General features: G+C 41.6%; 1 protein-coding gene across 3 annotated transcripts in view; it reads right to left on the reverse strand.

Moving 5' to 3' along the window:
* Nucleotides 1–13890, reverse strand: part of RAB30 (RAB30, member RAS oncogene family) — a 100670-nt gene that overhangs the window by 48102 nt on the left and 38678 nt on the right. The window lies entirely within an intron of this gene.

The following is a 13890-nucleotide window of genomic DNA, read 5'->3' on the forward strand; positions in this document are numbered from 1 at the left end:
CTGACGTACTGAAGAGAAGTATGCAAAGGGAATTGTTTGGCAACAAGATACGACTGTGAGGGGCTGTCCTCTTGATTTCAGTGTCTTCCTATCTCTGCTGAATCTGAAGCAACACAGAGTTGCTTTTGCAGCAGGAGAACTCTTAGTAGGCCACACAGTCTACCTTGGTGATCCTCAAATGGGTTAGTCAATGTCCTTTCCTTATCAGGACATTGTTTGGCTTCTGTGCCAAGACTAGTCAAGATTCCCAGTGGATATGGTGGAGATGCTGGAAGTCACAGGCAATCTGAATGAGCCAGTGGGTGCTCCGCATGAAGTGAGAACAAAGCCTCAAAGTAAGTTGGCAATGAGTTGTTGTAAGTTGGCATGAAATAAGCAAAGAGAGGGTAGAAAGACAGGGAGCTGATCACTGTGGGGCAGTGCCTCCTCTGAGGGACACAGGGCATGCGGTTGGCACATAAATATGGCATGGATCCAGGCACTGAAAGGGAGGCAGTGTGGGTGGTCTCCAGTCTCCTCAACCATTATGACAGCCAGAGCAGTGTTGTCTTAGAAGATGCTTCTTGTTTTGGCCAAGTCATATTCAGTATCCCAGACTCTGGAACTTGAGTCTTCAGATCCTTGGCCAGAGGAAGTGGATGGTGTCAGAGGAGACAAAGACCTGCAGGGGACTGAAGAGGCTTGCAAGGGGTTACCTTTCCCAGACCTGGACTTCATGACAGTCAGTCATCAGTGAGCTCTGCTACCACCTGCTCTAACCCTCAGCCCATCAAGCCCAAAGTTGGAGAGATGACATCAAGGAACCTCTCATTTCCCCTTGCCCCTTGCACTACTGAAGTATAACAACCAGATGTGTTTAATAAAATGGGTAATTGATTTTGTATCAAAAGTAGATGGGATGGCAATGGGAGATCCAGTCCTTGTGACTGAACATCTTATCATTCAGTTCCTTTCTCTAAAAGAAGCTACGAAAACTTATATATTATTTAAAGCTAAGCAAGTCAATGTAAAGGAGGTTAGGAGGCAACATTTACATATGTAGGCATGTTTATATTTTGCTTGTGTTCCAGTTTACGTCATTAATTTCCATTTTCAAGCAATTGACTTGAAGAGCCACTGCACTGGCTTGATGCTCAGCACTGTGAGCTTCTTTGATAAAATGAAACCTCCATTTTCTCTGCTGTTTCACTGTGCCTCCTACTCTTCAGTTCTTGCCAAAATTTTTCACAACCCAGTAAAACAAAAGAAAACCAACAAAAATCCTGAAGAAGTGGGCTTGTAAAAGAAAAAGGCGATCAAAGGTCAGTTACAACTCTTGCCTCTCTATAATTCAAGTTTTGGGGGATCCATTCTGGAGTAGGGAGAGTTCATACTTTAAGTCTGAAAGCAAAAAAATGACATATCCTCAAAGATCAGAGAAAAGGGATGATGTTTCCTTTCGAAGGGATCTTGATTTTTTTTTTAATTCACTTAAATTTAAAATCCAAATGGACAAACTCAAAAAACTTATTAATAGTTTAATGTTAAAAAACTAAAATTCCTAATTTACAATTAAATAAATTATTTTCTCAGTAAAAAAAAAAAAGTAAGGCATGAGCATTTGGAAGGAATACTAGCAGCACTTACTGAGGTGGGGAAGACTGAAAGAACAAGTTTAGACTACATCCAGAGTTCTCTTTCAGTCACATTAAATTTGCAAGATTGCCTAGACATCTATCTGGATATGAATCTAGAGTTCCAGAGAAAGTCTGAGGAAGAAGCTACAGATTTGAGAGTCATTAGCCAACAGATGTTATGGCAAGCCATCAGATTAAAACAGGACATCTACAGAGGGTGAATAAATAGGGAAGAGACCATTTCAGAACATAAGGCATATTATCATTTAGAGGTTGAAGACAGAGATTTTCTTTTTAAGAGTTTGGTTTTTAAAAATATTTACTTATTTGGCTGCACTGGGTCTCAGTTGTGGCACATGGGATCTTAGATCTTGGTAGAGGCATGGGAACTCTTAATTGCAGCATGTGGGATCTAGTTCCCTGACCGGGGATCGAACCTAGACTCCTACACTGGGAGCAGAGTTCTAGCCCCTGGACCACAGGGAAGTCCCGAGAGAAGGAGACTTGAAGAGAGTCCAGGGAGGTATGAAGAGACCCAGGAAAGTAGAGTGTCAAAGAGAGATCAGTCTTGTCACATGCTGCTGAGAGAATAAGTAAGACCAAAACAAAGCAGTGGCCTTCAGCTTGGCAACATGAAGGTCACTGGATGACACAGACAAGAATAGTCCCTGTGGAATGATGAGAAGAGATTAGAGTGAGGGGAAGCAGTCAAAGCCAAAACAAGAGACAGTTTTTAAGTTTTACTGAGAAAGGGAACGCAGAAACTAGAAGATATCTCAAGAGGGGAATAAGATCAACAGAGTTTTAAATTAATGAATTTATTTTGTAACATTTGAAAAACAAAATTAGAAAATATTTTTAACTTTGGGGGGGCTGTTTTCAGGTAAGAAATATTCATTTCAGTTCAGTTGCTCAGTTGTGTCCAACTCTCTGCAACCCCATGGACTGCAGCATGCCAGGCCTCCCTGTCCATCACCAACTCCCGGAGTTCACTCAAACTCATATCCATTGAGTCAGTGACGCCATCCAACCATCTCATCCTCTGTTGTCCCCTTAGAGCATATTTATTTGCTACTGAAAATTATCCAGTGATGGGTAAATTTCATGATGGCAGAGAGAAGGGGCATAATTATAAGATCAAAGATCTGTAAGACTTGGTCTTAAGACAGTTCATAATGTGCCCAAGGTAAAAGAATTGGTAGGAAGGGAGCTAGAATACTTTCCCGGGTCTGTTTGATTCATATATACATCCTTTTTCCCCCATACCATCAACGGTAATATAATACAGCAGCATTTGCAAAAGATTCCAACTCCAGGCTCTGAATATCATCAGAACAGTTAGAATCTGAACTTGGGAGAATTAACACAAACGCACACGCCCTTCTATGTAAGCAAGCTCTGTTCATCATATAGAATCCTGTGATTGCATTTTCACTCAAATGTCATTTATGTATGTACATCTGGCTATGGTCCTACTGGCAGTAGAATCTTCACTGTTGTCCTTTTATGTACAGAGTGGCTTTGAGGAGGGGATGGGGACATTGAGATACATCACTGTGCAGAGTAAGAGGGAACAGGGCAGGAAATAAACTCTCTAGTGACTGCAGTAAGGCAGTTAAAAATATTTTAAGAACGTCAGTTGTGTATTTATATTTAGCAAAAGTGAAGATGGAAATCAAGTTATATGATTGTTGTTTCTTTCCTCTTTACATAGTGATCTTTGGAAGTGAGTGGCTACGGCTGTGCCAGGAAGTGGTTGCTTGTCATGTTTCCCACCTCCACTCCTGCTCTACCACGTGGCGGCAAACCCCACCGCCTCAGCCCCATCGTCCTCTCACCTGGTTTCTCATTATCTGTTCTAGTTTACTGCTTCCTTCAGGGAAACACAGATGCCAGCTCCCCCATGATATCCTCCCTGATCCCTCCTTCTCTGAACCTTTATAGTACTAAGTACTAGTACCATGTAAATATGGCTCTTGATCACATTAAGCCTTTTTTTTAATCAGAAACAAGGTTTATTACAAAGGCTAACCAAGGAAAACAGGTGGGCTTATGCTCAAAAAAAAGTGAAACATATATATGTATGAGACATTACTTTGCCAACAAAGGTCCGTCTAGTCGAGGCTATGGTTTTTCCAGTAGTCATGTATGGATGTGAGAGTTGGACTATAAAGGAAGCTGAGAGCAAAGAATTGATTTTGAACTGTGGTGTTGGAGAAGACTCTTGAGAGTCCCTTGGACTGCAAGGAGATCCAACCAGTCCATCCTAAAGGAGATCAGTCCTGGGTGTTCATTGGAAGGACTGATGTTGAAGCTGAAACTCCAATACTTTGGCCACCTCATGCGAAGAGTTGACTCATTTGAAAAGACCCTGATGCTGGGAAGGATTGGGGGCAGGATAAGAAGGGGACAACAGAGGATGAGATGGTTGGATGGCATCACTGACTCGATGGACATGAGTTTGGGTAAACTCCGGGAGTTGGTGATGGACAGAGAGGCCTGGTGTGCTGTGATTCATGGGGTCACAAAGAGTCGGACACAACTGAGCGACTGAACTGAACTGAGTGGGTAGAGCGGGCTTTGCTCGTAGCTCAGTTGATAAAGAATCTGCCTGTGATGCAGGAGACCCGGATTCGATTCCTCGGTCGGGAAGATTTCCTGGAGAAGGAAATAGCAGCCCACTCCAGTATTCTTGCCTGGAGAATCCCATGGACAGAGGAGCCTGGAGGGCTACAGTCCATGGGGTCACAACACGACTTAAGAGTTGGACACTTCTTGGAGACTACACCACCTCCACCACAGTGGGTAGAGAAGAGGCAGGGAGACAACGAGACAACGGAAAGTCAGGCAATTCACGAAAGAAAACTTTACATATCTCCAGGGGCAGTTTAGATGAAGTGGCACGTCTGGGGGACCTCAAAGGATGAACTTAAGCTGAGGGGCTGTTTCCAGAATTACTTGTGTTCCACAAAACACATTACTGAAGTGCTCCTGCTCCTCAGATGAAATGTAAAATAAACTCAGGAAACGTTGCTACTACACACCCCTCTCAGAGAGTCACAAGGCACAGCAGCGAGATGATGACAGGTCTTGAAGGGACCCTATTTAACTTTGTTTAATCTAGCATCCGATATTTGTTTGGCCACTAGTTCTTGATTTCCTTCCCCCACCCCAGGATGATATTTATAGCTTCTTGAGGATCACACTTCAAGAAACACGAAGTCAGGGACTTCCCTGGTGGTACAGTAGCTAAGACTCTGAGCTCCCAAGGCAGGGAGCGCAGGTTCAATCCCTGGTCAGGGAACTAGATCCCTCAAGCTGCAACTAAGGGTTTGCATGCTGCAACTAAAGACCTTGAATGTTGCAATGAAAACAGAAGATCCCATGTGCCACAACTAAGGCCTGGTACAGCCAAATATGTATATATATACATATATAAAGAAACAACAGGTTAAATCCTTTCAAAGTTATATATTTGCATTTTTAACAGGACCTCTCAGAAATAATATCCTAACACCAGATTTTTTTTAAATAACATAATCATCAATTTAAACAATTCTCCTGGCGTCACATCCAAAGGAAAAGACAACGGAAGACCCCGCAAAGCTGAGTAAATAGCTGTCAAGACAGGTGAACTGCCTCCCTTCCCTAGTGGGGGGAGGCAGGGTGGAGGCTACTAGCCTTTCTCTCAAGGGAGGGAAACACAGCATCTGTGAGTGAGTCCCTTCCTTCTTTGGTAGGATGTTTACGCCCTTACAGCGGCCCTCCCAGCCTCTCTGGCCTGCTGACTGGCTTAAAAACACCAGACTTGAAAGCAAAGGGAGCAACGTTGCGTAACAACAAGCCGACAACATGTTTTACTCCTTAATATTTAGCAAACAGTCACGCTTGTAAGAGGCAAGAAGGAAAGGGGGCATTGTACACTTCCTTTCCCCACCCTGGAAGCACAGTGCTCCATGACCCAGTCTGGGGGTTAACAAGTGTTTACCAGGAACCAGACACTGTGCTCATGGTACAGAGGAAAACAAGATCTAGTCCTAGTCTCAAGTCCTACTTCCCAGGCCAGCAAGGAAGATGAAAACAAATAGCAGTGCGGCACTCGGAGCTCAGGCGGACAATGCCAGAATAAAAGGTGAGGACAAAATGCCAGCAAGGCATAATGCAGGGACTGCAGAACTTTGCCTGGGCTTCAGCTTAGAAGAGAGGCGTGTTAAAACAAGTACGTTCCTCTTAGTTCTTGGAAGACTGGAAAGGGGTTTTCCAGGCAAATAGATCGATCATCTATAAATAAATAAAAGAGGGTTCCAGTTTGAGTAGAATAGGATTGGACAAAGCAAAAATAAATAAATAAATAATAAAGGGAAAAAAATCAAAAAGCAGTTGATCTTTCTAACAGGCTGGCATACTGAACAGATGCCTCTACTTTCACCAACTCCTGCTTTTTTCTTAATAACAAACCTTAATAACAAAACCATTCAGGGGACTTCTCTGGTGGCCCAGTGGCTAAGAATCCACCTTCCATTGCAGGGGATGTGGTTTTGATACCTGGTCAGGGAACTAAGATCCCATACGCTGTGGGGCAACTAAGATACAACTAGAGAAGCCCCCACATGCCACAACTAGAGAAAGCGTGCACACAGCAATGAAGACCTACTACAGCCAAAAAAAAGAGTTCAGGACAGGGAACGTGCAGAGAAAATGATGATGTCAAATTTGGGAAGCTTGGGATACAATGAATAAGTAATAACAGACTTAGCAGACTCAAGAAATCTGAATCTTAAATCAGATGCAAGGAAAGCTGAGAATTCGACTGATTTAAACCACAGAATCCTTACCAGGCCCAAGACTAGCCATACTGGGTGCTCCTGAAAAGAAAGTATTTAGTCGCTCAGTCGTGTCTGACTCTGAGACCCCATGGACTGACACCTGTCAGGCTTCTCTGTCCATGTAATTCTCCAAGCAAGAATCTGGAGTGGGTTGCCATGCCCTCCTCCAGGGGACCTAGAGGAGGGGAACAGGATGCTAAAGTAAGGACCAGAGTGAAAGCAGTTTGAAAAGAGGTTAGAGCCCTAGACAATCCCCTTACTGACAGAATTCAAGATGCTTTGTCTTCTCTTTCTCTCCAAGAAAAAGAACTGCAAAATGGCTGTCTGAGGAGGCCTTACAAATAGCTGAGAAAAGAAGAGAAGCGAAAGGCAAAGGAGAAAAGGAAAGATATACCCATTTGAATGCAAAGTTCCAAAGAATTGCAAGGAGAGATAAGAAGGCCTTCCTCAGTGATCAATGCAAAGAAATAGAGGAAAACAATAGAATGAGAAAAACTAGAGATCTCTTCAAGAAAATTAGAGACACAAAGGGAACATTTCATGCAAAGATGGGCACAATAAAAGACAGAAATGGTATGGACCTAACAGAAGCAGAAGCTATTAAGAAGAGGTGGCAAGAATACACAGAAGAACTGTACAAAAAAGATCTTCATGACCCAGATAACCACGATGGTGTGATCACTCACCTAGAGTCAGACATCCTGGAAAGCAAAGTCAAGTGGACCTTAGGAAGCATCACAACGAACAAAGCTAGTGGAGGTGATGGATTTCCAGTTGAGCTATTTCAAATCCTGAAAGATGATGCTGTGAAGTGCTGCACTCTATATGCCAGCAAATTTGGAAAACTCAGCAGTGGCCACAGGACTGGAAAAGGTCAGTTTTCATTCCAATCCCAAAGAAAGGCAATGCCAAAGAATGCTCAAACTACCACACAATTGCACTCATCTCACACACTAGCAAAGTAATGCTCAAAATTCTCCACGCTAGGTTTCAACAGTACGTGAACAGTAAGTTCATAACTTCCAGATGTTAAAGCTGGTTTTAGAAAAGGCAGAGGAACCAGAGATCAAATTGCCAACATCTGTTGGATCATTGAAAAAGCAAGAGAATTCCAGAAAAACATCTACTTCTGCTTTATTGACTATGCCAAAGCCTTTGTGTGGATCACAACAAACTGTGGAAAATTCTTCAAGAGATGGGAATACCAGACCATCTGATCCGCTTCCTGCGAAACCTGTATGCAGGTCAAGAAGCAACAGTTAGAACTGGACATGGAACAACAGACTGTTTCCAAATTGGGAAAGGAGAATGTCAAGGCTGTATATTGTTACTCTGCTTATTTAACTTACATGCAGAGTACATGATGAGAAATGCCGGGCTGGATGAAGCACAAGCTGGAATCAAGATTGCCGGGAGAAATATCAATAACCTCAGATATGCAGATGACACCACTCTTATGGCAGAAAGCAAAGAAGAACTAAAGAGCCTCTTGATGAAAGTGAAAGAGGACAGTGAAAAAGTGGGCTTAAAACTCAACATTCAGAAAACTAAGACCATGGCATCTGGTCCCACCACTTCATGGCAAATAGATGGGAAAACAATGAAAACGGTGAGAGACTTTATTTTTAGGAGCTCCAAAATCACTGCAGATGGTGACTGCAGCTGAGAAATTAAAAGATGCTTGCTCCCTGGAAGAAAAGCTATGACCAACCTAGACAGCATATTAAAAAGCAGAGACATTACTTTGCCAACAAATGTCCATCTAGTCAAAGCGATGGTTTTTCCCAGTAGTCATGTGTGGATGTGAGAGTTGGACCATATAGAAGGCTGAGCGCCAAAGAATTGATGCTTTGAACTGTGGTGTTGGAGAAGACTCTTGAGAGTCCCTTGAACTGCAAGGAGAGCCAGCCAGTCCATCCTAAAGGAGATCAGTCCTGGGTGTTCATGATGTTGAAGCTGAAACTCCAATACTTTGGCCACCTGATGCGAAAAGCTGACCCATTGGAAAAGACCCTAATGCTGGGAAAAATTGAAGGTGGAAGGAGAAGGGGATGATAGAGGATGAGATGGTAGGATGGCATCACTGACTCGATGGACATGAGTTTGAGCAAGCTCCAGTGGTTGATGATAGACAGGGAAGCCTGGCATGCTGCAGTCCATGTGGTCACAAAGAGTCAGACACAACTGAGGGACTGAACTGAACAGAGGGCTTCCCTGATGTCTCAGATGGTAAAGAATCCGCCAGTAATGCAGCAGACCTGGGTTTGATCCCCGGGTTGAGAAGATCCCCAGGAGGAGGGCCCAGCCACCCACTCCAGTATTATTGCCTGGAGAATCCCCATGGACAGAGGAGCCTGGCAGGTTACCATCCATGGGGTCACAAACAGTCGGACACAACTGAGTAACTAAGCAAAGCACAGCACAGTCTCTAGAAAGCATGAAACAGAGATGTCTAGTATTTGCTGTAAAGTAGCCTAAGGAAGGGGGTAAGGGATATAGATGAAAGGAAAATGTTCACGAAGGGATCATTTGTGAACCTGGATAGTGGCAACATGGAGGTTTACTGCACTATTCTCTCCACTTTTGTCAATCTTTGAAATTTTCCATAGTAAAAAATGAGAGTGTCTCTGGCACAGGAGTACCCAGCATGACTGAAGGCGAACAGAAAAAGTCAGGGCACTGTATCTACTGAAGGTGAAATGGAAGAGGAGAGGCTCTCATATGCTCTCTCCTGTTGACTGCCATCATGTTGTCAGGTGGCCCACACTCTGCAAGAGGATGAAAGACTCCTCCAGGTGAACAGAGCAGAAGGAAAACCAGAAGACTCTGCTCCAGAGGCTCCCAGAAGACAGCCCTCCCAGATCAAGTTACAGGGAGGCTCAGAGTTAATGATCTCCATCCCATATTCGGTTTCCTGACAGCTTTTTTTTTTTTGGACAGTTTTATTAAGATATAACTCACAACTCAGTTCACCCTTTTAAAAAGTGTACAATTAAATGGTGTTTAGTAGTATAACCATCATCACTGGGATGGTTTATTAAGCTATAATATTAAGCTTTATTAAGATGTAACTCAATTCCATTTTTTAAATTAATTTATTTATTTTAATTGGAAGCTAATTACTTTATTTTAATTGGAAGCTAATTACTTTACAATAATGTGGTGGTTTTTGCCATACATCGACATGAATCAGCCATGGGTGCACATGTCCCCCATCCTAATCAATTCAGTTTTTTAAAGTGTACAATTCGGTGGTGTTTAGTATATACACAGAGTTGTACAACCATCACTGCAATCAATTTCAGAATATTTTCATCACCCCAAAGAAAACACTATGCCCATTAACAGTCACCCCTTTCTCCAGCCCCAGGCAACTGCTGATCTACTTTCTGTCTCTGTGAATTTGCTTATTCTGGACATTTCATTAAAATGAAATCATATACCATATGGTACTTTGTCAGTGGCTTCTTTCATTTACCATAATGTCAAGGTCTTGAGAGCTCTTTTTTAATTCCCCTGCCCTGCCCTTAATCAGAAGCAACACAGCCAAAGATCACATTCACAGTGACATATTGGGAAAGCCTCTAATGAAGAAACAGACCACAGCAAACACACAAAAACAAGCTGAAGGAAACCGCTTGGCGGGGGATGGGGAGGTGGGGTGGAGAATACCATTAATATTTCCACAAAAAATGAAATAAAACCATGCCTATGAAACAAAATAGGATACTATTTAAAAAAAAAAAAAGAAACCCTAAGAGAACAACAACCAAAAAAAGCTCAGAAATTGACAATTTAATAGCAGAAATTTAAAAAATTCAACAAAAGGATTGAAACATAAAGTTGAGGAGATCTCCTTGAGCAAAATCAAAAGACAAAAATATGGAAAAAAGGAGGGAGAATATTTGTAACAATATTCCAGAGAACCAATATTCCAGGGAACCAATACAAGGGTTCAATATCTGAACAAGAGAAATTTCCAAGAGAGAGATAAACAGAAAAAAGACAGAACAATGAAATCAGTACAGTAATTCTCCACAGCATCAATAAAAACAAGATGATGATGGAGCAATGACTTAAAAATTCTGAAGGAAAATTATTTCCAACTTAGAATGAAATCTAAGAACCCAAACTATTGATCAAGTATGCGAACAGAACAAAGACTTTTCAGGTATATAAGATCTCAGAAATTCACATTCCAATGAACCTTTTCTTAAGAAGCTCATGTAGGATGTCCTTCACCAAGCTGTATTCAGGAAACAGAGGATCTAGTAGAGATAGGCAACAGAGAATCCCAAGAAGACCACATGAAGAAGCCAACCAGACTAGAGAAGTACAACCCAAGTGGTAAACATGTTGAAGACAGTCATAACAAACAACCCCATGGCCATTAAACTCTCTTTGCTTCTGTTGACCCAAATACTTAAAATTCAGTTCAGTTCAGTTCAATCGCTCAGTCGTGTCCGACTCTTTGCGACCCCATGAACCGCAGCAAGCCAGGCCTCCCTGTCCATCACCAACTCCTGGAGTTTACCCAAACCCATGTCCATCGAGTCGGTGATGCCATCCGACCATCTCATCCTCTGTCGTCCCCTTCTCCTCCTGCCCCCAATCCTTCCCAGCATTAGGGTCTTTTCCAATGAGTCAACTCTTCGCATAAGGTGGCCAAAGTATTGGAGTTTCAGCTTCAACATCAGTCCTTCCAATGATTATACAATTTTCAAACATACTCAAAAGTAAGCCCCTGACACCCAATCACCCAGATTCAATTATTATCAACACTTTGGCCTATTAGTTAATCGATCTTCTCGCTTTCTATTTTTTCTTGAAGTATTCTAAAACCGATTCCACATCATATCATTTCACCTCTGTATACTTCAAAATCCATCTCTACACTACCCATTTTTTAACACTGCATTACTATTAAGGTACCTAGAAAAAATAACGATACTCCCTTGATATCAGTCCATAACAAAATATCCCCCGCATCTCAAAAATGCCTTTTTAAAATTAGACTGTTACAAGCTCAATTGTATTCCCCTAAAAAAAAAATTGTACATGTTGAATCTTTATGCTCAGAATGTGACCGTAATTGGGGATAGAGGTTTTAAAGAGGTAACTAAGTTAAAATAAGGCCTTTAGGGTGGGCCCTATTTTAATCTGACTGAAGTCCTTATAAGAAGAAAGGAGACTGATGGAAAAGGATATGAAAAAGAACATGTGTATGTATAACTGAATCACTTTGCTGTATGGCAGAAATTAACACTGCACTGTAAAACAACCATATATCAATAAAATAAATTAGAAGAAGGAGGAGGAAGATAAGGAGAAGAAGAAGAAAGGAGATTAGAACATACAGAGAGAAACCAGAGCCGCGTGTGTGCCGAGGGACCACCATGTGAAGAGGCAGGAACAGGGTAGCCATGGCCAGCCAGGGGGAGAGGTCGCAGAGGAAATTAACCACCGGTACCTTGACCTTGGGCCTCCAACTGCCAGAACCGTGAGAAAATAAATTTCTGTTGTTTAAACTAGCCAGTATGTGATACTTTGTTATGATAGTCATAGCCAACTAATCCACAGACTCTCTGAATCAAAATAGGGTTCATACATTACATTTGGTTCTGATTCTTAACTCATGTTATTTTTTTCATGCTCTTGACTTGTTACAGAAGCCAAGTGAGTTGTCCAACACTCTGAATTCATCTGTTTGCTTCCTTCAAGTATAATTTGTCATCCTTTCCCCTCTCTTTCTAATAAACCAAAGTTAGCTAGAAGAGAGTAAATCCTAAGAGTTCTCATCACAAGAGAAAAATTCTTTTTCTATTTCTTTAATGTTATATTTATATGCGATGATGGATATTCATGAAATTTATGATGATAATCACTTCATGGTGAATGTAAATCAAATCATTACGCAGTATCCATTGAAACTATACAGGGCTGGATGTCAATTATATCTTAATAACACTGGAAGAAAAAAGGAAATTTGCAAAAATGTAAACAAAGTATTCTTGCTAATTCTTTTTTGTTTTGGAAAATATCATTTTTACTCATGTTAACAAATGGTTCAATTTGTTATTATTATTTTAAAGTGCATTAGTAAATTTGAAAAAAAAGTTAGCTCTAGAGGCCTGATTGATTTAGTGGTCAACTTCAAGGTAAGATTATTTTATAGGTGATACTGCATCCTCTCTTTAACCTCTCAAAAAGAATGACTTGGTCAACTTGATCCAGACTTTTTCTGGCAATACTGGCCTTAACCATGTGCTAGTGAAGTACCTGCTCAGGCCTTCCATGCTGTCCATCTGAGTTAGCTGAGGGCATTCACTGCTTCCCACAGAACAGGTTTGCTTTGACCTACTTGCTGAGAAATGGAGGCGGGACACAGAGAAATCAGAAGTAGAAAAGACACAGCAGACCATTCTCTGTGACTATATCCTACCAGATGTCCGATGCCTGACCCACACGAAGCCCCATTAGATGCCCCAGAAGGGGTGAGCCTTATATTTCCTAGGATTCACTCACAACCCTGCCCACTGACTTTCCCATCAAGACCTTGTATAACCCTCAGGGAAGCTAAGGCCAGACAATGAACCTGAGTTCATTCAGTTTATTTTTAGATCTAACAGTGGTATTGCCCTTCTTAAACAAAGTTTGCTAGATTTGTGCTTGCTCCTTTATTTTAAAAAACTAAACAGGGTATAGTTTTAGAAATACAAACATGGGTGGTAAACCATAAAGAAAAGTAAGGAATGATCAACACAAGAGTCAGGTGAGAAGAAAAGGGGACATGATTTGGGGACAGAAGCTACACAAGCAGCTTCTCAGGTATCAGTAATGTTCAATTCGATAAACTGGATGGTGGATACACAATTTTCACTTTATTGTTCTTTACCTGTAAATATATATTTAAAGCATTCTTTGGTATGTATGACAGGTTTCACATGAATTCTTTTCTGTGAGCAGTCCACCGTGGCTAGACTAGTGAGTTTTTGAAGAATACAGTGAAAGGCAGATTTAGAGAACAAACTTATAGTTGCCAGCGGGAAAAGACAGAGAGAAGGAATAGTGATGGAGTTTGGGATCAACATGTACACACTGCTATATTTAAAATGGATAACCAACAAGGTCCTACTATATAGCACATGGAACTCTGCTCAATGTTATATCGCAGCCTGGATGGGAGGGGAGTTTGGGGGAGAATGGATACATGTATATGGATGGCTGAGTCCCTTCGCTGTGCACCTGAAACTATCACAACATTGTTAATCGGCTATACTAGTAGCACTATTAGTTGCTCAGTCGTATTCAACTCTTTGTGACCCCATGGACATTGACTGTAGCCCACAAAGTTCTTCTGTTCACGCAATTCCCCAGGTAAACATAATGGAGTGGGTTGCCATTTCCTTCTCCAGTTAATCAGCGATATTCCAATATAAAATTAAAAA

This window comes from Giraffa tippelskirchi, chromosome 10 (assembly GCF_054371585.1).
Source record: "Giraffa tippelskirchi isolate mGirTip1 chromosome 10, T2T-mGirTip1v1.2.pri, whole genome shotgun sequence".
Lineage (NCBI taxonomy): Eukaryota > Metazoa > Chordata > Mammalia > Artiodactyla > Giraffidae > Giraffa > Giraffa tippelskirchi.